The sequence below is a fragment of the Ochlerotatus camptorhynchus genome, unplaced genomic scaffold (genome assembly GCF_037179485.1).
Source record: "Ochlerotatus camptorhynchus isolate MF236.1 unplaced genomic scaffold, CSIRO-AGI_Acam_v1.1 ptg000052l, whole genome shotgun sequence".
Lineage (NCBI taxonomy): Eukaryota > Metazoa > Arthropoda > Insecta > Diptera > Culicidae > Ochlerotatus > Ochlerotatus camptorhynchus.
The window spans coordinates 1,515,809-1,540,077 of NW_027040542.1; the positions used below are offsets into that span (position 1 = coordinate 1,515,809).

Sequence of the window (24,269 nt, forward strand, 5' to 3'; positions counted from 1 at the left end):
TGAGGGAAACTGCTGATGGAAATACTCTGTAAAACCAATGTACCTAAAAGTCGCTGGGAAATACGCAATGGTATATTTCTAGATTACAATTAATAGGTACCAACATAGATACCTCATTAATCATCTAATCGTGTACTCACGACAATCAAGGACACGACATCACGTCAATGCACACTTGTCTATGGCAACCGCCCTAGGAAAATGCTCCGAAAGAGACCGACGAATTCATTCCTCCTGGTGTTATCAGTCTCTTGCTTCGAGATGTCTTAAACAGATGATTTCCCTCCCCATCAGCTCATCCAACCCAACCAACACGCCCAAGTCTCGCACATTCGTTAATTCCTGTTTTTCTCCTTGGTTTCATTCATTCATCTATACTCTGCCGTGCCCCCGTGCATCTCGTCCCCGTCTTCTTCGATGTAGTACTACTACTACACAGCCCATCCGAGTCTGGCGATGGGGTGTTTTCACCGAAACCGCTCATCGCACTTGACTGACCACGCGCGCGTACCTTCCTACCTCTGCTTGATGCTGACCATCAGACCACCACATGAAAGGACACCATCCGCCGTCGCCGTCGCCGTCGACGTCGACCGGCACTATTACGTACATATAGCGTTTTCGTTGGATCGATATCCTTCAAGCGTGTTGTATAGTTTTGTTGGCGAAATTATAAGGAAGGAAGTTCAATATTAAAGCTGTCTTTGCTCCCTTGGCACAGACCTTTCAATGTCAAGCGTACAGTTCTAGTGAAGTGATTGAAAGATGTTATCAAAGATTATTTCTGAACATAATTTATGTTTGAGGCATTCATATTTTTCATTTGCACTATTCACAACATTAAAAATGGTTACTTTATACCTTTAAATAGCGTAAAAGAGAAACCAACTTTTGGCTAGAACATCATTTCTGGCGGTAAATTACTTTAGCTAACAGGTTTCAATTATGTGAATAAATGCAATGCTCTAAATATTTTACTCAGTGTAGAATATAGTATTGATTGTAACAGAATATATCATCGATAAGTTGATCATTCATTAATTGATGTTTTGTCAGTCAATTTCGAGAAATGGCAGCTGGTTAACTATGAATGCTGGTTTTTTCTAATGTTTTCCAAAATATGCACAAGCTTTCATCAGCATCGTCGTGTCGGGAATATGTCGCTCTACCCGAACTTGATGGCTTTCATCGATAGAATTTTCAATTTAAGATTAATTTACGAAAGGAGCTGTCCAAAATGTTCCAAAAGGGCGAATTTCAGGGAAAAAAAAGTTAAATTTAATGCTATTTGCTTTGCATTACTAATATTGGCGTTGTGGTTGGGGTTGAAGGAGCTACATTACTTTTGAGATTGTTTTACATCCGATTAAATTGTTACTTATACTTACACACCCAATATATTTTTTCCAAACACTGCAATGATTGCTGATATTTAAAACAGTCAATTTCACATTATCAGTTGGGTTCTTTAATTTTGAAAAATATATCGTTTTTAATTTATCAATTGGAAGAGCTTCGTTTTCTGAGCAGAGCGATATTTTTTTCGAACCCACACACTTTCATCTCGATTTATAAATCAAGATTTAAAGCAAAATAATAACTTCACTGTTTAATACTAAACTGACACACTAACACCTCGCTCCCATACAAAGTGACACCGAGGGGTGCTAATAAGGTGATTTTTGCAAATGTAATCATACTTATTTAAAATAGTTCCAGTTTACCAAAATTGATGACATTTTGGGTTTGAGTTTCATTTTTAATGCAGATTACGAATTTCCATTTACCTCAATACCCTTAAAGAACCCAATTGTTCAATACTTCATATAATTTACTATATTTTACCTAGTATCTTTCATTCCGAATGGTGCATATAATTTATGGTAACACATTATTTAGTTTCGTTTCTTCGATATCCTTAAATTGACCTTACTAAGATGATATTTTAAAGTAAATATCAAAACTTTTTGAAAAGGGTGTTATTTTACTAGGGCTACTAGGATTAAATCTTCTGATACTTGTCTTTGAGAAGATTCAAATTTTGGACACTAAATTTTGTATATAGTTTTTTAAGCTACGTACGATAGCAATCACTGTATAATCTCATTTAATTCGTTTATTATATCTACGTTATACTTAAATCCATATTTTATGTCGGTTGATCTTATGTAATTATTAAATAAATGAATTGTCTTGTCCGAAATATTAATCACATTTGTTCACAGTGAAAAATGTGATTCATATTTCGGACACACTATTTTCTAAGAATGTTGGAAGCGCGTTAATATCATCGCCTGCAATATTATAATGCAGGGGTGATAACTATAAAACATGGTTGTAAAACCGCGGGCTAACTATCATATATTTATATCATATAGGCATTTCAAGCTATAATTATAAAGGGTCCAACATTTGAAGGTGTCAGAAAAATTAATCATCTTCAAAATGTTGCAACTAAATTTAATTATTTAACAAAGTAACATCACGTCAAAGTTGATGATTTTGTATGGAAATCCTCTCCCACAGGTGTTATAGGAAGCAATAGCATGACACAGTCTTCATTTGTCTTGTGTCATTTTATGTAATTAATAACTTATCCTAACCTACAATGCCTCAAAAAACTCAAATGGATGTGTGACTAAAGAAATACAGAATTTAAAGCCATAATTACACAAAAATTCTCAATATTTGATTACCTCCCACGCAGTAATTAACAATTGTCCCTTCAGTCTTTTTACACCAAACTGTTCATCAAAATTTGTCGCAGGGTGGCCAATGAACTGGAAAAACCGGAAAATAACCAAGGATTTGAAAAGAAGCCAGGAAAAACCGGGAATTTAACGCAAGAACCGGGAAAAACAAAATTTGGAAGTTCAATAAGAACTTGAGCTTAATCAAGCAAACGTTTCTATCTTCAGCTGAAAATGGCTTATTCAGCTCTTAATCATCATAAACTTTTGAAATTATTTTCAAATTTTTATTTGAGCTTACCCAAAACTCTCCTCAGAAATCCTTTGGGATTCTCCTCACCTTGGAATTCAAATTCACTTCTAAATTTTCATTTAACTACCCCAGCGTTTCTCTTTAATAAACCTTAGAACACGATTCCTTTCAAAAAATTCTCAGAAAACCTTTTAAATAATGTTTATATTTCTTTTGAAATTTGCCTGCTATTCTCTTCATAATCCATATTCAATGCCCCTCAGAATCACCTAGGAATTATCCATGAAGTTCTCCTTACAGCTTTCTTGTAACTCTTCTAAGAATTTCTCAGGACTTAATCTCAGAATTAATTTGGGATTTATATCAGAGTTCCGTTGAATGTATCTCTGAGTTCTTCTCAAAATTTGGAATGTTTTTATAAATATATCTTCAACCTATTAAAACCTTAAACATTTTCGAAGCCTTCAAAACTTTTCACGTGCTATATTTTTTTCTTTATTTGCTGGGATCTTGGAAATTTTGTTAAAATTTGAAATCTAGTAAATTTTGAGAACTGTGAAATATAGTCCCATATTGCTGGGAAAAATTTCAATCCTGTTTTTTTTTTCTCTTGTAAATGTAGGATAGATTTTTATAAGTCCCAAAATATCTCAAAAAAATGTCATATTATAAGACTCTATAAAAATTTCAAAATCTTAAATTTCTGCTAATACAGATCATGATGCGTTAAAATACTTTCTTGCTCCGGGATCAAGTTCAAGATTTCGGACCCATTCAGCCCGATAGCATTCGGCTATGCGACCTTAAAACAAAATCCTTGGTTCTGGTACTTTGTAAATTCTGGCGGTATAAAATCATAAGAGGACTCAAGTCTAAAAAAGTCCCGATGGAATAAGTTTAGTTTGCAACCGAGACATATCGCAGAAGTATACAAACAACAATGATTTCGGTCCCTTACCATAGCCCTAAACTATATTTCAAAAATTAAAAACTTCAATCAATGGCCATCCCCACATCAACGGAAACACATCGCAGAAGGCCTGAAGATGACGTCACACCCGTAACCGGCCTTGTGATGACATCTTCAGCAGCTAATTACACGCTTCAAGGCCAACTGAGGAATCATAGCACTGAACCGGCGCCCCAAAAGACAACCCTTTGGTCAAACACCCTCCCTGACGTTGATATATGGCAACAACAACAACAACAACAACAACAACAACAACCTCAAGTGTTCCAATTTTCGTTCACTTAACCCGGATGTGTAGAGGTAGAGGTGTAATACGGGAAGAGGACTTTTGCGGAAGCAGTCACGCGCGTCTGCGATCGATCGATGGTGGCCGTCAATCGGAGCGAACAACAACACACTGCTACCATCGCCGCCGTCGCCGCCGCCGGGATTAAAGCTGATGAGTCCAGCAACCACAAAATTAAAGTTACGCTGGACCACACAGCCACTATACCTATACTACATCCGCAAAATAAGAAGGAAGCAAAAGTTGAGGGTGGATAACTTGTTTAGTTTCGGGTTGCTTTGTTGTGATGGCCCATGTGTGCGTTGTGGGGTAGCCATGTGTATGGGTGATCAGAATGGCAAAAATCTAGCCCAAATGGCAACTAAACGCGGGCGACTACGATGGCAGTGTTGCTGGTCATGTTTATTACATTGACGGATTTAGCTCATTCCGATGGCAACAGTCACTTTCCTTGCGAGGAAAATTAGTCTGATGAGGTCGATGACTGCTCTTTGCTGTACTCCGTCAGGAGAGGAAACGTAGCGTCGCGTTACGATATTGAATGGGATTTAGGGAGATTTGGCGGTGCCCTTCTATCCTGACCCAGTGCTACCGCGTCTACGTTCAACATCCGTACGTCTTGCAACTTTTGTCTTTGACTGCTAGACGTCCATATTTCTAGGAGGATTGTACTCGCACATACCACCAAAGAAGACACGCAGTAGACTCATTAATACAACAAAGGTGAGTGTCGATTTCTTCCCTCGGTTCCTAGCAGTCCATTGTCTTTCAACGGAATCGCATACACAGTCAGCGCGAATGCATGAAGAGATCGAAGCAGGCGAGCAGTATCTCACATCGTATGCATCTGGGTTGGGTGGCGGTGCTGCTATTATTGCTGCCACTCACATCGTCGTTGCCATTGCCACCAGCAGTGCTGTCCGGGTTACTACGATGAATACATATTCCGTTCGTTTCAACTATCATTTGAGCTCTGGTGAAGTTTGAGAACATTGCCTTCGATTTGGCATAGGGATGGTGATTGTTCAGCAGCGATAGCATTTAATTTAACGAGACGTAAACATGCAAAGAGATTTACTGTAATTGATTTTCAATGAATTCAATTGCGTCTGCTGTTTGGGTGCTAGTGGCCTTTAGGAAGATATCGGTAACGGAAGTGAGAGTGGTGATAAAAGTAGATGTGTTAGTTGAAACGAGTACTGTCAGAAACGTTTAAAGGGGTTTGATGTCACGTTGAAGGTTGTAAAAGATGAACTATTCAGAATTATATTGCACTTTTGAAGCAAAAACTAACATGAAACAAGCAACAATCATCTAGTAAAATAAACTAAGTGCCTACTTTACAAACGCAATTGTTGATAATTTGAATGAAAATTTACTTTGATTGCACTCTATTGAAACTTTCCCTAGCAGAAAATCCAATAGCAACGCATTCGTATCTAAATGGCATGGTTTAACCATAAATAAAGAAAATCGTGCTACTCACACTTCATCCTGAATTTTACCAGCACCGTGCTCGTTTCCACACTCTTTCCATGTTTACAATGAAAATACTAAAGTTCGTCGTTTGCTACTCATACACTGAGCATATAAAGAATGTATAATTCTACCATACCGCCACTCTTCCAGTTCCTATGAACGGGTCCTACGTATTATAACGAGATGCCTTTTCCACTATTCTTATATTTTTTTTTTTGAATTTGGGGGGAAAAGCTGTATGTTGTATTGTGACATGCGCGCGCCCCATTCGCTCTGTCCCTGTTTCGCTCTTTCGCTCTCACAGCTCATACGAAGCCACCCTCCGGCCTGCAGTAGCCCCAAAGAAACTCAGCTTTTCGATCGATAAAATATACATAGATGGGGCACCACTGTGGAATGAAACGCGCGATTCAAAAGCGTCGCCGTCGTCCTGGTCCTCTTGTGTGTACATTATGCTTATGCTCGCTGCTTCTCTTTCACTCGCTCTAACTCGCTCCCATTCGGGACAAAAGCATTTGAATGTTAAAGCATTATAATAAAAAGGAATCATTGCCGAGCACGCTAGAGGTTGTGCCTGTGTTGGTACGCCAATTGTTATATACCGTATTTGAATATAAAGCATCCTAGGCGAGCGAGAACCCTTTCCACCAACTTGACAGCGAACGACGCCCCTGTGTTGTATTTGAATTTTCACCTTTCCTAGCACCATGCGACGCGCATCCTTCATTTTTTAAGAATTTAAAATGAGTTCCAGGGGAAAACAAGCTAGCGCCCAATCCAATCGTAGCAAACCGAGAAATCTAAACTTACTGAGAGGTGTTGGTGCCGAACGAATCACAACCAAGCAAGCCGTTGCGCGACATGGAAGGGGTGCGAGGATACGCTGTTTATGTAAATCAGCGCCTGCTTTTTTATGCACGCTATCAGCAAGGGGCCGTCCGCAGGCACGCACACTATCAAAATATGTCAGCATGTTTGGATTCACACAACAAGAAAAATTCGGCAGCGCTTGCTTGTTTAGTTTTTTATTCGCTATTCAAATTTTATGAAACGTTTCGCCTGCTTTGGTTCATGACATAAAAAGGAATCCTTTTCTTCTGTTGTCTTGTCTGCCTGGCCACGGTAGTAAGTTTTCCTTCCACCTCCAGATTTGATTGTGTTTGTGCAGGAAAATCGGATTGGTTGGAAAATTTTCCAGCCAATCAGGGCGAGCTCCCCCGGTGTCCCGAACAAAACAGACAGGCAAAATAAAAACGACGAAACGGAAAACGGTATATTTATGATAAAATATGAAATTTTATATTCTATGTTTTCTCGCTCCCGGGGTTTCCTTGGACTTCCTTTTTCCTTCTTTCGGAAACGGCGCGCTCGCACACACATATGTATGCGACCGAGAGAAGGTGGATTTTTATAAACGAGAACATGCACATATATTCCATTCCGGAGTGCGGTATTCTTTCCCCCATTTCAAGTGGGGTGGATGACAGGTGTGGGTGAGGGGGGAAAAGGTCCTCGAGTGGAAGAAGATTATTTTTTATTATTATTTTATACATTATGTATACCCGCATACATAAAAGAGTGGAAAATGGAAAATTTTCCCATTTTCTTTTCAGGGTTCGAGGTTTTTCTGCTTACTTTTCCTTTTCGAGTGACGGTTGTATCCTTAACGAGCTTTATTTGTGTTTTCCATTTTTAGAATTTTGTGCTTTCTCGAGTGCGGGGGTTTTCGACTAATGCTTATTAGATATGGTAGCTTAGGTTGGCTGTTGGTTGTTGGTTTTGGAAAGTAGCAATCAGAAATTCGATTTAAATTGAGTTTTGCTTCCGGGAAGAGTAAATTCCTTCTCCGTTGGTGTTGATAGTAGGTTGTCAAAGCAAAGCATTCAAAATACCCAAACAAATTAGGTTAGCACTTTGTTGGTCCTTGGTTGACCAAGACGTGTTTAAACCAACAAATGGAAAAAATAATAACTTTGATGACATTGCAGTGAACTAAAAATATCAGTATGTGGTCTTATTGCAATGTGAATTTAATTTTTTTCTACAACTCGCTATTTCCTATAGATTCCTACGAAAGGAATAAAAAACCAAGTAACACTTGCAACATCGTTCACGAAAAAATAAAACCAATATCAGTTGTAAAAAAAATTTAAAAATTTACTGCTTTGAAAACATATTGTTTCAAACCCGTTGTTGTTTGCGGAGCATTCAACCTTTCTGACAGACACTTGTTATCTTGAAGCTATAATTCGGTCATGCATGTCTCAATTACCTGTTTAGAACACATTTATAACTGTTTGTATTTTGTGAAAGCTTGCTTGCCTTATATACAACATGTGTTCTTATGACAGTTTAAGAAACATGAGCAAACATGAATACATCTTAAATATAAGTTATTTATAACATGTTATTAACAAGCATGTTTTCAAAGATGACATGCAGACATGTTGTATATAAGACTAATACAATCAGTTATAAATGTGTTATAAACATGTAATTGAGAGTTGCAATACCAAATGATAATTTCAAAATATGATACAAGTAATGTTCTCGTTTTTCGAGCTATAAACATTAGACCTGTTCATTTTAAACGAAATGTTCGGAATGTAACGGGTCAACCGTGATTACTGTTCGTCATGTTAATTTGTACTTCTGTGTAAATTTTCAGCAAAATCGGTGATGATTTTGAGGTGCTTCAAGTTAATTTTATGTTTTTAAGGTAATTTACGGCTTACAATATTTGTATCTCGAGACTGAAATAACGAAAACTGCTGTAACAACTTCATAGCAAAGTTTAATGTGTCATGTATCAACTTTGTGACCAAAGGTTGACTCTTAGAAGTGATTTTATTGAAGTTTGACTTAGTTTCATGCTCGAAGATATCTTAAAAAGTGAAGAATTTTAAAGTATTTGTTCTACGAATTTTCCACCCGTATGATATAAAAATGTGTAGTGTACGGCATAATGTTCCTCATATTGTTCTAGAAGTTTCATTCCAACATAGTTTTCGTGTTTATTTCATAGATTGAGAGATAAAAATCAGAAAAGAGGCCGTTTTAGCTAAAATTCACAAGACAACAGAACCAATAAAAGTCAATTAGATTGACAGAACATAGTTGCATTGCTTTTCAATGACGACCGATGACTGTTTCATTGATATATGATTTTTTCATAAATATGAATCCTCAGTAGACGTGTTTTTTTTTATCAAAGGCAAGTTCACTTTTTAAGATATCTTCGAGCATGAAACTAAGTCAAACTTCAATAAAATCACTTCTAATAGTCAACCTTTGGTCACAAAGTTGATACATGACACATTAAATTTTGCGATGAAAGTTGTTACAGCAGCTTTCGTTGTTTCAGTCTCGAGATACAAATATTATAAGCCGTAAATTACCTTGAAAACATAAAATTAACTTGAAGCACCTCTAAATCAACACCGATTTTGCTGAAAATTTGCACAAAAGTTCAAATTAACATGACGAACAGTAATCACGGTTGACCCGTTACATTCCGAACATTTCAATTAAAATGAACAGGTCTAATAAACATGTTTGGATAACATTTTTTTTTCTCAATGTTTGCTACAAATTACACTGCAATATGGCTGACGGATGAAGCAAAATATAAGAATGAAACTTCATTTAATGTGTGCTTTCAACAACACAACAAGAAGAGAAAAGCAAGATAATTAGAAAATAAAGTTAATATTTTATTTTATTTTGCTACAAATTTGGTGACTTCAAAATTGAGGAATTTTATCCATGTTTTTATACGAGTCAATGCGTTTTTAAGAAGTATTTTGTGAAGATTCACCATAAATTTGCAACTAGACAAAATTTTGAGAGTATGGCATCTGAGTTTATGCACTTTATTCGCACGATAAAATTTCCGATAACAATAATTTTTTTAAATGGATGACGGAAAAATAAAAAAAAAATCCATTCGTTGGAAGGACGAAATTCATTTACAGCATGTTTAAATCAGTACGTTGCATTATAATTAAAACTATAACTAAATATTACCTGAGTATAAAGGGAATTAAGCAATGCAATTGGGGATTGCAACGATTTTTCCCTGAAATTATTAATTATTTTGTTGGACATTTGTTATAAAGTCTGAACATTTGAAATTCTGTGTACCTGTGTACTGTACCAGGGGGAAACTTTGTTCTGAATCCTTTGAAGTGCTTTTTCCTGATAGTGCAACAGCACAGCATAAAGTATGGCCGGTCTAAAAACTTGTTTAAATATTAGAAGTCTATTCTTCAGGCAAAGTTTGGATTTCCTATTTATAAGAGGATTGATTTGTTAAATACATTTGGCTTGAATGCCCTCAATGTGATCTTTAAAAATAATTTTTGGTCAAGTACTAATCCAAGATATTTCACTTGACCAAGAAATTGGAACTCATAGTGACTACTACTTGGTTTCTAAAAGGCTTATGTGGAAATATTGTAAGTTGAATTTTGGAAGCGTTGGGAGAAATCTTCCATTTTTGTAAATAAGAACACGAAAACTTAAAATCAGGGAGGTCCGAAGTGAAAATGTTATACAATATAGGCCCAAGAATGCTACCCTGGGGAACTCCTGCTCTAACAGGTAGCCGTCCCGATTTGTAATTTTGATAATTTACCTACAAGTTCTGTTAGTTAAATAATTTTGAATTAATTTCATAACATAGAGTGGAAAATTAAACTCAATTCAGTAATAAAACCTTCATGCCAAACATTGTTTTGCTTTTTATATGTCCAGAAGAGCAACTCCAGTTGGGCAGCATTCGGATTTAATTGAACGAATTAAATGGGTAACTCTTAAGAGTTGATGAGAAGTTGAATGCCCATGGCGAAATCCAAACTGCTCATCTGCAAAAATTGAGTTCGTATTGATGTGAAGCATCTTTCTATTTAAAATTATCTTTTCAAAAACTTTACTTATTGAAGAAAGCAAACTTATTGGACGGTTTCTAGAAGCTTCAGCTGGATTTTATCCGGCTTCAAAATTGGAACAACTTTTGCATTTTTCCATTGATCAGGAAAGTATGCCAAATAAAAACATCTGTTAAATAATTTTACCAAGACAGAAAAGGTACCCTCTGGGAGTTTTTTGACGAGGATATAGAAAATTCCATCATCACCTGTTGCTTTAATATAATGAAACTTTTTAGTTATAGACCTTACTTCGTCCAAATCAGTACCCCAGGAATCATCCAAAATGTTTTTCTGAGAGAAAATATTCAGGTAATTCCGAGCAACGTGATTCTCAATAGGACTAGTAAGACCCAAGCTGAAATTATGGGAATTATCTAATTAAAATTCTTTCAATTTTCTAAGATTTTTTTTCTGATTTGTGTTCATAATTTTATCAACTCTTTTAATCGCTGGAATTTTTTCAAAAAAATTGTGAGCTTTTAAAAAGGGTTGGAACTCGAGTCTAATTTCGAACAATTATTTTCAAAAAATTTGTTCCTCAGAGCACGATATTGATATTGTTGATATTGCCTCCTACGGACATTTTTCAGACGGATCAAGAACTGAAGATCGTCGTCTATTATTATTTAATCGATCCATAAAATTCTATTACAGATTTTCATTAAAAGTATGCAGAATTTGTAATTTTAAACCGTATGAACAGAATCTGTAAAGGTTTTTTTTTTTTAATAATTTTGTAATGTTTATAAGTTAAATTGTCGAACAAAGTTTGTTTCTTCACATGCACTGCGGCTAGAAAATCATCTCGGGAATGATTTACACCGAAATATTCATTCTGAAATGTATTCATTCTGGATACATTTTTTGACTAGTTCGTTTATTTGGAAGGCTCAATCGCGTTAGCTTTACGGAGCCGATAGTTCATTGTTCTTTGTTTATAACAAAATTCACTTAATTCTATGTCTAGTAGGAGTTGGGCCGAATACTCGCGGCTTACTCGAGGTTAGAGAGGTACATTGCCGAAGGATACGATCAGGGGAAAAGCTTGGGGTTCTGGATACATCAACACTGGATCACTACTTTACTTTCAATTGGTGTGCTTTATTATGAAGTTTATAATAAGTTTAAAACAAAAAGCGTAATCAATGACCGAAAATCTTTGAGGTGCTGAAATCGAAAATAGCGAAAATTTAAGTTAGAACATGGGAGCGTTGGGGCCTGGCATATGATCATTTAACATAAAGGCGTTTTGAAAATTTGGCCAAATAGACGTTTAAATGAGAATTCATGCAATTTATTTGACTACATATATGTATGAACCATAGACACTTCCAACATCATATTTGTTGTTACTGTCTTTATGTATTGTCCTTTAGCGATTTAACTAAAACCAAGAATAAAGAAACCACACACTATGAAAAAGACAGGTATGTTCCGATGCTCTTAGACTGCACAGCAAAAAAATAATTTTGATATCACGTCAAAGTGGATGCACTACAATCATGTCGAAAATATGGTGTAATATTACTTGCTAAAAAGGACAAAATTATCATTAATACAATGCATGAACTGACATTACGCTGCTTTTACTGCATTTGTTTATTTATGTGGTCATAAAAATTACATGAAATTTTCGACATGATTGTTGTGCATCCACTTTGATGTGATATCAAAATTATTTTTTTGCTGTGTGACATGTACGAGTGTCATTTTTTGCATGAAGTCAAATCATAAAAGATCAGGTCAATTAATACCATTCATAATATACTTGCAATTAATGTAATAGGATGTAATTTAATATAATATAAACAAAGGATAAATATAAGTTTACAGTACATTATAGTTTACAAAAAAATCTGAATTTTACTGGTGATGTAAACGTCCATACATGTAAACATTCATGCATGTAAACTTCCTTTTCACGTACAATAGCAACTTTCAGGAACTGTTGCTTACAAATATGGACGTTTGCATTCAATATTTGTAATAATTCATTAAATGTATCACACGATCTGTTATGTAAACTTGTATGATATATAACGCTCCTTGTATGTGCATCATAGTAACGGAAATTTACACTACTTTTTCAGCTATGCACTCTCCACGGTGTGGTCAAGAGATGGCGATAATGTTATACAAAGGTTCTCAAAATCCAATTAGTACACGGCCGTTGATTCTTACTCATATTTAAGTTCAGTTTACTCAAATTCGCAAAAAACGTACACTAATCAAATTGCAAAGGTTGTTTTTATGTGTCCAACACATGAATTTTTACAATGTGATCAACAAATGATATTTATTGGTTCGACACATACTTAATATGTATACATATAAAAGCCATGTGTAACCTCACGTACTATTCATTTGGCTCATAAATTTCATGTGTGCTTCTGGGTGGATTCTGTTTATGTGTGCTCACATGAAAATCATGTGGAATTTCACATGGAAATTCGTCAATAAAAATTTAAATTTGTGTTAATTTCATTCACATTTGAGTGACACTTACTTACTCATGATATTTACTTATATTTTAGTAAAAAATTACTCAGTTTATGAGAGACCTACGTTTTTGGGAATTTGAATAAAGGGAACTCAAATGTGAGTTAAATTCAACGGCGGTGTATTTGATTGCTATACACGCTAACTTAAAAGTACTAATTAAGAGTAAAAAATCACCCTTTTGAAGAAAATTGCTTAACTCATTAATGGGTAATTTCCCCCCTTTTAATTAGTAACTGTCACTCATTATCAATATATAACGGATAAATGTTACTCATCATGGGCTTCAGATATTCATCAAAAAAATTAAGCCACATTTCTTCAAAATGCGTGAAATTTTACTTAGTAATGGATAAATTCAAGTCGTTCTCTGATAAATTTGGGCTCAAAATGTGAAAACAATCGTAAAAAAAATTCTTGGATAATTTAAATCAAAATGTTTTTAGAAATTCATTAGAAAATGCAAAATATTGGCATACCATTCGAAATGGAAAAGTTGGGGTTTGTATTTTTTTAAATATGATTTCATGAGGTCGAAAAAAAAGTCGTATAGTTTCACGATACACGGTTTTTAGCATGGAGATTTTTTTAGATGTATTGATTTAAATCATGCTTAAGTTAGCGAAACTTGATCGCCTTTTTTCGTAAGACTATTTTACAAGATGATTAGGTCCAATAAAAATCGACTCAATTAATAAAATTTGCATGTACCATTTATTAAAATTCTTCTGAAAAACTTATTATATAATCTGTATATGCGAGGTACTGATTCTTTACGAAATCAGAAGACACGTAATATACTCATTATACCATTGTATAAGTTCATTAACCAACTGGCCATATCACATTCCGTAAGTGCCATATCATTATCTAAAATCATCAAATCGTTCACAAGAACCTATCCACTGAATTGAGAAATTAAACTGTTTGTACAAAACTTCCCTCGCCCTCGTTATCGCGTCGTGTGCACCTGCCAAAACCCATTGTTCTCGGAATAATTTACCCATTAGACAAGCGGCTAATCTGCATGTTACCGGAGCGTTTCCCCCAATTTTGAGGTTCCTTCGGATCGACCACCACCGTCCAAATTTACAACGTGATACTGAAACACGAAACGCAACAGGTCACTCGGGTGAATGGTGGCGGTGAAAAATAAACATATTCAAATGCGAGGGTGATCCACGCGTAAAATTCATATCAAATCGTTTAAATGTTTAGATCCCCTCACAGCAAAGGGCCCGGAAAGAAATTAAAGGAACAGTAACAGTAACAGTGGAGAAGTAGTTTTGTACCGTTTTTTTTTTGTTTTCCTTGGGTCAATCTTTTGCTGAGATAAGACCGCAACGGAAGATTTTGTTTTTCTCTGTGCTACTATCTACATGAGAAGCTCACATTGAGCATAGTTAATAGTTAATGTCGTCCTCGGCGATGAAAACAGTAGGCCTTGTTGTTTTTTTGCCCCTTCCCACAGCTTGCTACGACGGTCCTGCAGGCTCTAGGTACGTCTGCCCGTGGTACAAGGCTGGTGGAAAACTGTTTGAGCAATAAAGTTTAAGCTAAATGAGCTGATAAGTGATGTAGCAACCGTGGCCACTGGCTCTGACTCTGGCTAACGATGCGCGACGGTTTCGCCCAAGAGACGATCACATAACATTCAACACAACTGAAAGCCACCGCATCGCGAGGATGACCGTCGAGAAGATTTCCATCTTCGATATAGCAGCTATATGGGTGATTGTAAATTTAATCACATTAAAAATAATGGTATCAATCGCATCGGCGTTGGACGCATGCAACTGCAATCAACAAAAAAAAAGACTACAAAACAACTGCGTGCAAATTTCGAGCGTTGATGAAAAATGCATAAACTTTCGATTCATTGTACACCCAGCGCTGTCCCTGCACTGTCGGCTGGCTCGTGGTTTTGATGTTAACATACATTCCTAAGCGAGTGATTTTATGATTATATTTCTACTATTTGCGATTGTGTAATCGAGTTAAAAGTGAAACAAAAAATATACATTTGTTTCTGCTCTGCTTCTGAATGCTAAAACACGGATCACGTCTATGATACGGCCACGATGCAACCGTAGAAAGAAGCATTGAGCAGAGAACATGTGCAGTAAGTAGGCGCAGGCGGCTGTGTACATATTGAAATGTCTGATTGATTCCCCCGGAGCGCCTGCCTCGACTCGAAGCGCCTCCTGAAGAAGATAGACAACAATGGTAACAGTAGGCTGTGCGCGCACGTGGATCCAACAAAAAATGCGTCTGTGTGTGTGTGTGTGTGTGTGTGCGCGCAGGGGGTGTCTATGCGGATGAACAATAATTAATTGTAAGTGAGTGCGGGAGGTGTGATTAATAATAACAACGGCAGCTAAAAGTAAAACATGTTCGGATGCCACCACGCCGACGTCGAATCAAATGCACTGGAAAAAGCGGGAAGAAGACGAAGGAAAGGGTGTATCATGACAGCTCCATTACAACAACGTCGACATCGTCGGCAGGCTGTGCTTGCAATGGGCCTTGGCTGCCTCTTCACTGTTGCTGCTAAACGGTTTTGAGGTGTGAAAAATGTAATTGCATGTTGTCAGAGGCGTAGTCATTATCAACCGGAGCAAAAGAGACTCTTTTGTAGCCCATACCTACTTCGATGGCGCCGAAATGCCCGAATTACCGCCAAAATTCGGCGTCCCAACTGAAATTCTCACGGGATGAATTCGAGAAAAAAAAAGTTAACCCCTACTTTCTATCCTTTCTGCTATTATTTTTCGAAAATAAAAATGCATTTCCCTCAGATTGAATAAGAGTGTAGACCAGGAACGGGATTGGTTTTTGAAAATGCGTCTAATTTTGTCTTCATTTGCAGCGAGGGTAATCAAATATCATTCCTGTTGACAGCGACCCCTCTTTTTTACTCGATCGGTTGAAATTTTGATTTTTTTATTTTCTTTTCGACAATTCAGTTGCATCTGAATGGGGTTGTTGTTTTTTTGCACAGTCATAGTCGTATACTTTTTCGAAAAGTGCGGGAAATTAGGTAACGGAAATTTTAACGAGTCCCTCTCTAGCAAATACATACAGAAAAGCAGTTTTCCATAAATTAGAAATCTGATTTAGGAACTATCCGTGTATTGACACCTTAATTTAAACCTCCAGATATGATAGATGTTTTTTTTTATTATTAAATTAAACTTTTTTTACGATCGGACACATTTTGTCCGATAAGGATTCCGGTCATTAAAGCGCAAAGTGGTAGCGTTCATTGTCTGTGACCCGGCAATGTATGCAGGGGTGTTAAAAGTCGAAAGCACCTTTGGCTGACCGGGGCAGAAATTAAAGCACCTAATAGTAGTTGCGTACATACTCGTAAAAGCTTTCGACAATTAACATAGCAACAAATTATTTGAATAAAAAAATTATTAAAATGATATAAAATGAAGACGAGCGTAATGCGAGCGGTGGCTGCTCATGATAGGCGAACACATCGCTTCTCTTTGCGGGAAATGTAATGACTTTTTATGTCTTAATCGTAAAACCACACTCTGAACGAACCGTGGGTCTTTGAGCTCAATCGTCAGCCTAAAATTAATACAATGAAATAACCGAATGAGATAACACTCAATCAAGGAGGAAAGAGCAAAGGGAACGGAAGAATGCGGGCGAGCGCGAAAAACGTCGGGAAAACACGATATTTTTGAATAAAAGGTCCCTCGTTCTCTACCTGGCCTGCTTTGACCACCTTCACGCATTTATCAGCCAGTCGGCGAAGAGACTTTTTACGATTATAGGTATTTAAATTTTTCCTTTTGCGCGCTTTTCGTTTTATTTGCTCTCGCTTCATATATTTCCCACATGAACATGGGCGAATCGTAAAGTAAGCGAGGATGAGCTTTGGATTACCGAAAACGCTTAATAAGCGGGGCCAAATGTATTAAGCGAAATTAAAAAGCCGTAAAAAGTAAGCAAAACAGTGGTAACGGGGTCCAAATAAAACTACGAAATGAGGCGCCGGAGCCGCTTGCTGCGACCCTTGTAACTTTTCGCTTATCCCCCTTCCGGATCCAAGCAGGCCGAGCACGGTGCGCTTCTGTTTTGGGTACGAAGGTTTAATGGCACCACCGACCAAAGTAGATGAATTTTAACAAATTTTATGATTAACTGCTGGGTATGAAAATCAGTGAGGGAATATTTTAATGCAATCCTTTGTTACAATTTTTCGAAACATGTCCGGTTGGATTTATTACCGTGTGGTGTGTGCGGTTGTGCAGTGTTGCATTTTGAGTGCGATCGTAAAATTTCAAAAACATTTTCTTTGATAATATGACTTCCCGTACGCTCATTTGTATGTTTTGGTTGGTAAGTTCAAAAACGCTTTTCGGACTGAAGAAAGAAAATGCACTCTGGTTTACAATATTCTACCCTAGCATAGAGCAAATAAAACAAAAATCAATTTTCTTCGCAGAAAAACTTTCTTTTCCCCGATGCTGGAACTGTCAACATTTGCTTTTCTAATTTCAATATTGACTGAGTTCATAGCCTCCTGCATCGAAGACGTTTTTCTCCTACATGAACAAACAGCAAAAACTGAAATCATATTTATCCTCAGCCGGCTGGTTTCCTTTAGCCCCAGTACAAAACCCGAAGCTTCTCTAATTAATTTTTGCTTCAATGCCAGTCAAAAAATGAATTAAAAAAAAAACGAATGAAAAAGGATTTAATTTCAAAAACGTAAAATTGAGTGAAACATCTTGCACTTCCTTTTCACTTTTTTTTATCCACAAACCCAGGATTCCACCCCCTTTAGATTTTACTCTTCGACATATAAGCGGTATGATGGCAGAATCTTGATGAAAAATAAAATTCGATTTCATTTGGATCTTAATTTTCGATACTCGCACATCCTTTCTTGCCGAAGCAGAGTTCGAACAAAGCAAACGCAATCGTAGCTGGCTGCATTTTATTCAAGAAAGAATCTGACTGGCAGTGGCTTTATCCTTTCATTCATTCTCCGCTTGTCACGGTTAAATTTAAATCTTTAACATAATATCTCTTTTCTTAAGCTGGCAGCCTGCAAGCTTGCGTCTATTAACCATTTTTTGAAAAGTGAAAAAAACTAGACAATAAGAAATCGATTTCACTTTTTTCTCCTTTTACTACCAGTTTGATCCCACCCCTTGCCGAATCAAAGGAACCTTTGTGTGAGCTGAACCATGACACCGAAGGAGAACGAAAGTAAAACCGTCAACCTCACGCACATCCCGCAAAACACCCCTATGTTTGTGCAATTCTTTTTGCCCGAAAGCGGGAATCGGTCGCAGAGTTTTTCAATCGAAAGGATTCCTTCAGGTAGTGGCGGCATCTATCACAATAGTTTGTCCTTGTCCTACTAGCGCAATTCAGCCGCTTGGAACCGTTGAAGAAACGCGTGCCGTCATCATCCCCAGAACTAAATAGCTGTACCACCGATCGATGGGTTGTGGTTCGTGTTGAGCACGTGACGTGAGTGATCTTTGGAATAAACCAGCGTGTTCCGCTCCAGCTGTTATTTCGAAGAATTCGCGCGCACGCCCGCTAGAAACCCTTTCCGGACAAACAAAACCTGGGGAAACGGAGGTTGATTCGATTCCTCTCCAAACTTCCAACTGCAGACAGGGTCTGGTAGTTTTATAACCTTTCCCGGGCAAACATCCGATGTGTGCCTCTCGGAATCGTAAATCAATCGTATTTATAGCGAAAACTGAAGCAGGCTGCGCGCGCACCTCGCTGTTGAAGGGCGTTTCTCCAGTGCGCACGCTTTTTCACCTTTCCAGAGCTTGCTGCGATAATTTAAATTTATTCACGGAACATGAATTATGAACACCGCTTGATATTAATTGCACTCGATTTCGCTAATAACCGAACGATTTGCATTAATTTGGTGTGCGCTACGGGAGGTTACGGTAAACTTCAACCTTGTGTTCCACACAATCTATAGCATCGAAAGCCGTGGCTTGAACTGATCAGTTTGTTTTGGGGTCTACGAGGTAGTTTAGAACTTTGAGCTATTTTTTTAGGCATTTGAACCACTGCACAAGCTGATCTATTGTGGTGAATACTGCATAGCTGATCTATTGTAGTGAATACTGAAACATTGCTTATTTCAGGATCTAAAGGAAACAGCAGTGATGCCACATACAGATTTATCTGTAATCAGATAGATTTTTCTCAATATTTTGATACAAATATCTGTATGATATTTGTTTTTTAGCATCCCCTCTAATTTTAGTTGTTCTTTCATTTTGTTTAATTAACCATATCACATGGTGACAGCCACTATGAATTTAATTTTTATGTTTCTCGAATCGGTAAACAAGCCATTTTATCAACTCTCCCCAGAGTCAACTGGATATTTTGACATTTGAATAGCGTAATATCAGAAATAAAGAATATTGTATGTAAATTGACTAAACATCCAAATAAATGTTTTGTGTTGTGACAAAATACAATAAAGTTGATAAAACAGATGAATACGATTGCACATAGATAAATAAAGATGGAACTATCCCAAAATGTTTGTTTTTCTTTCTTTATTGAAAGGCTAGGCTGGTTCGTCTCAAATACTGAGTACACTTAGGTATATAGGTTGGAGCAACAACTAGCGAATTCGATATCCTTTCAATATGCCAATTACTTAGATAAAGTGGATATATCTTATTCCTCTTCGATCCTTGTTTGGACCCTACCCGAGGTAATCCTTCTTGGATATATATTTGGAAAATTCCTCTTCGATCCTTCAGATTCTTATAGTAATTTGCTTGGAAGTCGATTTGAATAAAAATTTACTGCCGCCATGGCGCCTAAACGCAAAAGAAAGGGGCAAACTCTTGATCCCCCTTCTGATGAAATTAATTTGAGTAATCAATTTGATTTACTCACGGATGATGAGAATGATCCATCATCCAAGAAAAAATCTAGTAAACTTTCCCGGCTTAATGCCAAAAAGGAAAAGATTCCCCCTATTGTGATAACCACTTCCGATTTCCATGCTCTTCGCATGGATCTTTTGAACTTCGTGAAAGTTAAGTTTAAATGTCTTCTCAAGTATCTTACTGAGAAGCAGCACAAATTTTTTACTTACGACACCAAAACTGAACGTGTGTTCAAGGTTGTCATGAAAGGACTGCCCAGTGGTGAATCCCTGGATCAGATCAAAGATGAACTGGCAAAATTACTTGGAGTTGTGCCACTCCAAGTAATGAAAATGAAAATGAAATCCCGTCCTGGCGATTCGCGCAACGGGATTTCTAATGATTTTTATTTAGTTCACTTCAAGTCTAGTGAACTAAACAACCTTAAGGCCTTGGAAAAAGCTAGCGTTATGCTCCATCTTCGAGTGAAGTGGGAACACTTCAGGAAGACTGGAGGAAATTTCCAAAACCTCACCCAGTGCCGTAAGCAGGCATGGAAAATCATTTGCATTCATTTCATACATTCATTTACATTCATTTGCCTCTAACTTTTTTCATCAACAGCATTCCGCAAAATGAAATATAGAGCTTTTGTAGGTTTTGTCATTAGCTACAACTTTTGTTCATAACTCAAATCTTTATCTCTTATGCATCACGAACTAGAGCGGGCAGAACTTATTACTGTTTTTCAGTGAATGTAAAATACATTAACTGAAAAACAGTAGTGGCTTCTGTTCGATCTGGTTCGTCATGCATAAGAGATACGAATTTTACTTGTTTACAAAAGTTGTAGCTAATAACAAAACCTACAAAAGCTCTATACATCATTTTGCGGAATGGTTGTTCAAGAAAAATGTTAGAGGCAAATGAATGTAAATGAATGCACGAAATGAATGCAAATGATTTTCCATGCCTGGCCGTAAGTTTTTTTTTTTCTGCACGTTTCCGACCAGGTACAAATTACTCTGCGGCTGCGGCAGCGGAAAAGCCCGTTTTCGTTCTGCTTCCGCCCACATTGCGTTTGGGCCTTAAGTTTTTATAACAACCAATACATTAGATATAGAACAAACGAGACGAGGGGAAGTGGAGTTATTTTTTTTTACAATTTCACCCCCAGTTTGGTGAAATGTTTTGTAAGCATTGATTTAAATCGTCAATCATTTAAATTACTTATGTAGCAACTAAAGTATAAATCAAATTCAAGTTCATTATTTTTCTTCATTGCTACAGGTGTCTGCGTCTACCGCATTCATGACATTTTCCAGTGAACCTCCGCTGCTTCTTCTGGATTTTACCTGAGAACGCCATGATGTTGTTTTCACAAATAGTATCTTGACGATCGTGCTGTTTGGACTCTTCAGAAAGCAGTCATTGCTTCACCACTTCCTATGTTAGTTCCTTTTCTGGTACCTACTCCAAGGGAATCTTCTCCTTACGCACCAACCTGTTGAACTCCAAGAAGTGGCTGCTCAAATATGCTCCCTCTTCCATTATTGATCTTCCTTGCTATTTCCTCACGTGAGTTTGATATAACACCGATTGCTTTAAGAACGTTACTTCACGACTACTCCACATGTCTTTTGAAGTATTTCGCTACTGAACAACTTTCAGGCACTCATCGACCAGGTAAATCACCAACATCGCCTTCGCTTTTCGGTCCAATACCTCAAACTTAACCATTTCGGCTGACACGTCCGGGGCAACACCGGTTAGCACTTCCAATACTCCAGCTGTAGTTTTCGTATTTCTGTGGTATTTCACACGCCAAATTCTTAGATGCTGGGCTTATACCGTGAATAGGTAGAGCTCTGAGTGAACAAAAATATTAATCTTATTTTACTTTTTTGGTCATTAGGTCCAAACTGAAATTTTACGTTTACTCTCAAAGCTCGGATTCATGGCAATAAAAATGACATATGGAATAACAAATAAATTTTACTAATATATGATAAATTTTAAGTTACCTAGTTAACTACAACAAGAAATCTGAAAACTATATGTCTTTAACTTGGCACTGTTTAGAAATTGTTTTGTAGAACAATCTACTGATGTCGCTTTGTTTATATTTGCCCTAATCTCTCTCCTTCGATGAAACTGTCATACGATAAAAGGATTTAATAACAGAATGTTGGTAAATGTTGGGTAATGCGCAATACAGATCCCATTGAGATCACTAGCCTCTTCCCAGTAACTCCTATCCCTACCTCCCCGTGTTACCGGCCGGGAACTGTGAGCAACCTTAGGAAAGATCAGGTAACCAACCTCGGTGGGAACTTTGGTCATAGGCTGACAGGGAAGGGGGGGGGGTTTGCTTCGGAAAGCCTGAGCGTCTGTTCTCCAGGAGGAGCGGCTCACAACAGCGTCTGTTCCCCATGTTAGGGGCGGTTGATCTACGTCCGAGTGCCAGTGAAGGACTCTAAGCACAACTGTGCACCCTGGTCCTCCGGAAAGTTAGGGGGTTGGTGTCAAGCCCTGCAAGCCAGCCGTAAAAATTGCATTGCAACGAAAAATCAGCAACAGAGGAATACGAACCGAGACCAACGGCAACGACCCCAGTGACGAAATAGGACTTGCGATTGGAAACTCGGCACGTGGAACTGTTGATCTCTCAATTTCATCGGGAGCACCCGAATACTCGCCAATCTACTGAAGGACCGCGGATTCGGCATCGTAGTGCTGCACGAGGTGTGTTGGACAAGATCCATGGTGCGAACGTTTAGAGGTAATCATACTATCTACCAGAGTTGCGGCAACACACGCGAGCTGGGCACAGCTTTCATCGTGATGGGCGAAATGCAGAAGCGCGTGATCGGTTGGTGACCGATCGACGAAAGAATGTGCAGGTTGAGGATCAAGGGCCGATTCTTCAACTTTAGCATAATCAACGTGCACAGCCCTCACTCTGGAAGCACTGATGATGACAAGGACGTATTTTACGCGCAGCTCATCTGTGAGTACGATCGCTGCCCAAGCCACGACGTCAAGATCATCATAGGAGACCTAAACGCTCAGGTAGACCAGGAGGAGGAATTCAGACCGACGATTGGAAAGTTCAGCGCCCACCAGCTGACGAACGGGAACGGCCTACGACTCATCGATTTCGCCGCCTCCAAGAACATGGCCATACGTAGTAACTTTTTCCAACACCTGGACTCACGAAAGCAGACGGAATCGCAAATCGACCGCGTTCTGATTGATGGACGGCACTTCTCCGACATTATCGACGTCAGGACCTATCGTGGCGCTAACATCGACTCTGACCACTACTTGGTGATGGTCAAACTGCGCCCAAAACTTTCCGTCATCAAAAATGTACGGTACCGACGCCCGCCACGGTACAACTAGAGCGACTGCAGCAACCGGATGTCGCCTTAGGATACGCGCAGAATCTCGAGGCAGCGTTGCCAGAGGAGGGCGAGGTCGATGTGCCCCCTCTAGCGGACTGCTGGAGTACAATAAAAGCAGCCATCACCAACGCAGCCGAGAGCACCATCGGGTACGTGGAAAGAAGTAGACGGAATGAATGGTTCGACGAGGAGTGCAGAGCGATTTTGGAGGAGAAGAACGCAGCGCGGGCGGTAATGCTGCAGCATGAATCCCGACAGAACGTGGAACGGTATAAACAGAAGCGTAAACAGCAGACCCGCATCTTTCGGGAGAAAAAACGCCGCCTGGAAGAAGCGGAGTGTGAGGAAATAGAACTGCTGTTCCGTTCCCAAGAAACACGGAAGTTCTACCAGAAGCTCAACGTATCCCGCAACGGCTTCGTGCCGCGAGCTGAAATGTGCAAGGATAAGGACGGGAGCCTCTTGACGGACGGACGTGAGGTGATTGAAAGGTGGAAGCAGCACTTCGATGCGCACCTGAATGGCGAGGAGAACGTAGACACGGGAGACCAGCGCAATGGAGGAAACGACTACGTCAGTGCAGCAGAGGACGGAAGTGACCCAACTCCCACGCTCAGGGAAGTTAAGGATGCCATTCAGCAGCTCAAAAACAACAAAGCAGCTGGTAGGGATGGTATCGCAGCCGAACTCATCAAGATGGGCCCAGAAAAGTTGGCCACCTGCCTGCACCGGATGATAGTCAGGATCTGGGAAACAGAACAGCTACCGGAGGAGTGGAAAGAGGGGGTAATCTGCCCCATTCACAAGAAAGGCGACCATTTGGAATGTGAGAACTTCAGAGCGATCACCATTTTGAATGCCGCC

General features: G+C 38.4%; 1 protein-coding gene across 2 annotated transcripts in view; it reads right to left on the minus strand.

The window, feature by feature from the left end:
* Nucleotides 1-24,269, minus strand: part of LOC135717215 (alpha-protein kinase 1-like) — a 241,784-nt gene that overhangs the window by 88,736 nt on the left and 128,779 nt on the right. The gene's annotated exons all lie outside the window — the stretch shown is intronic.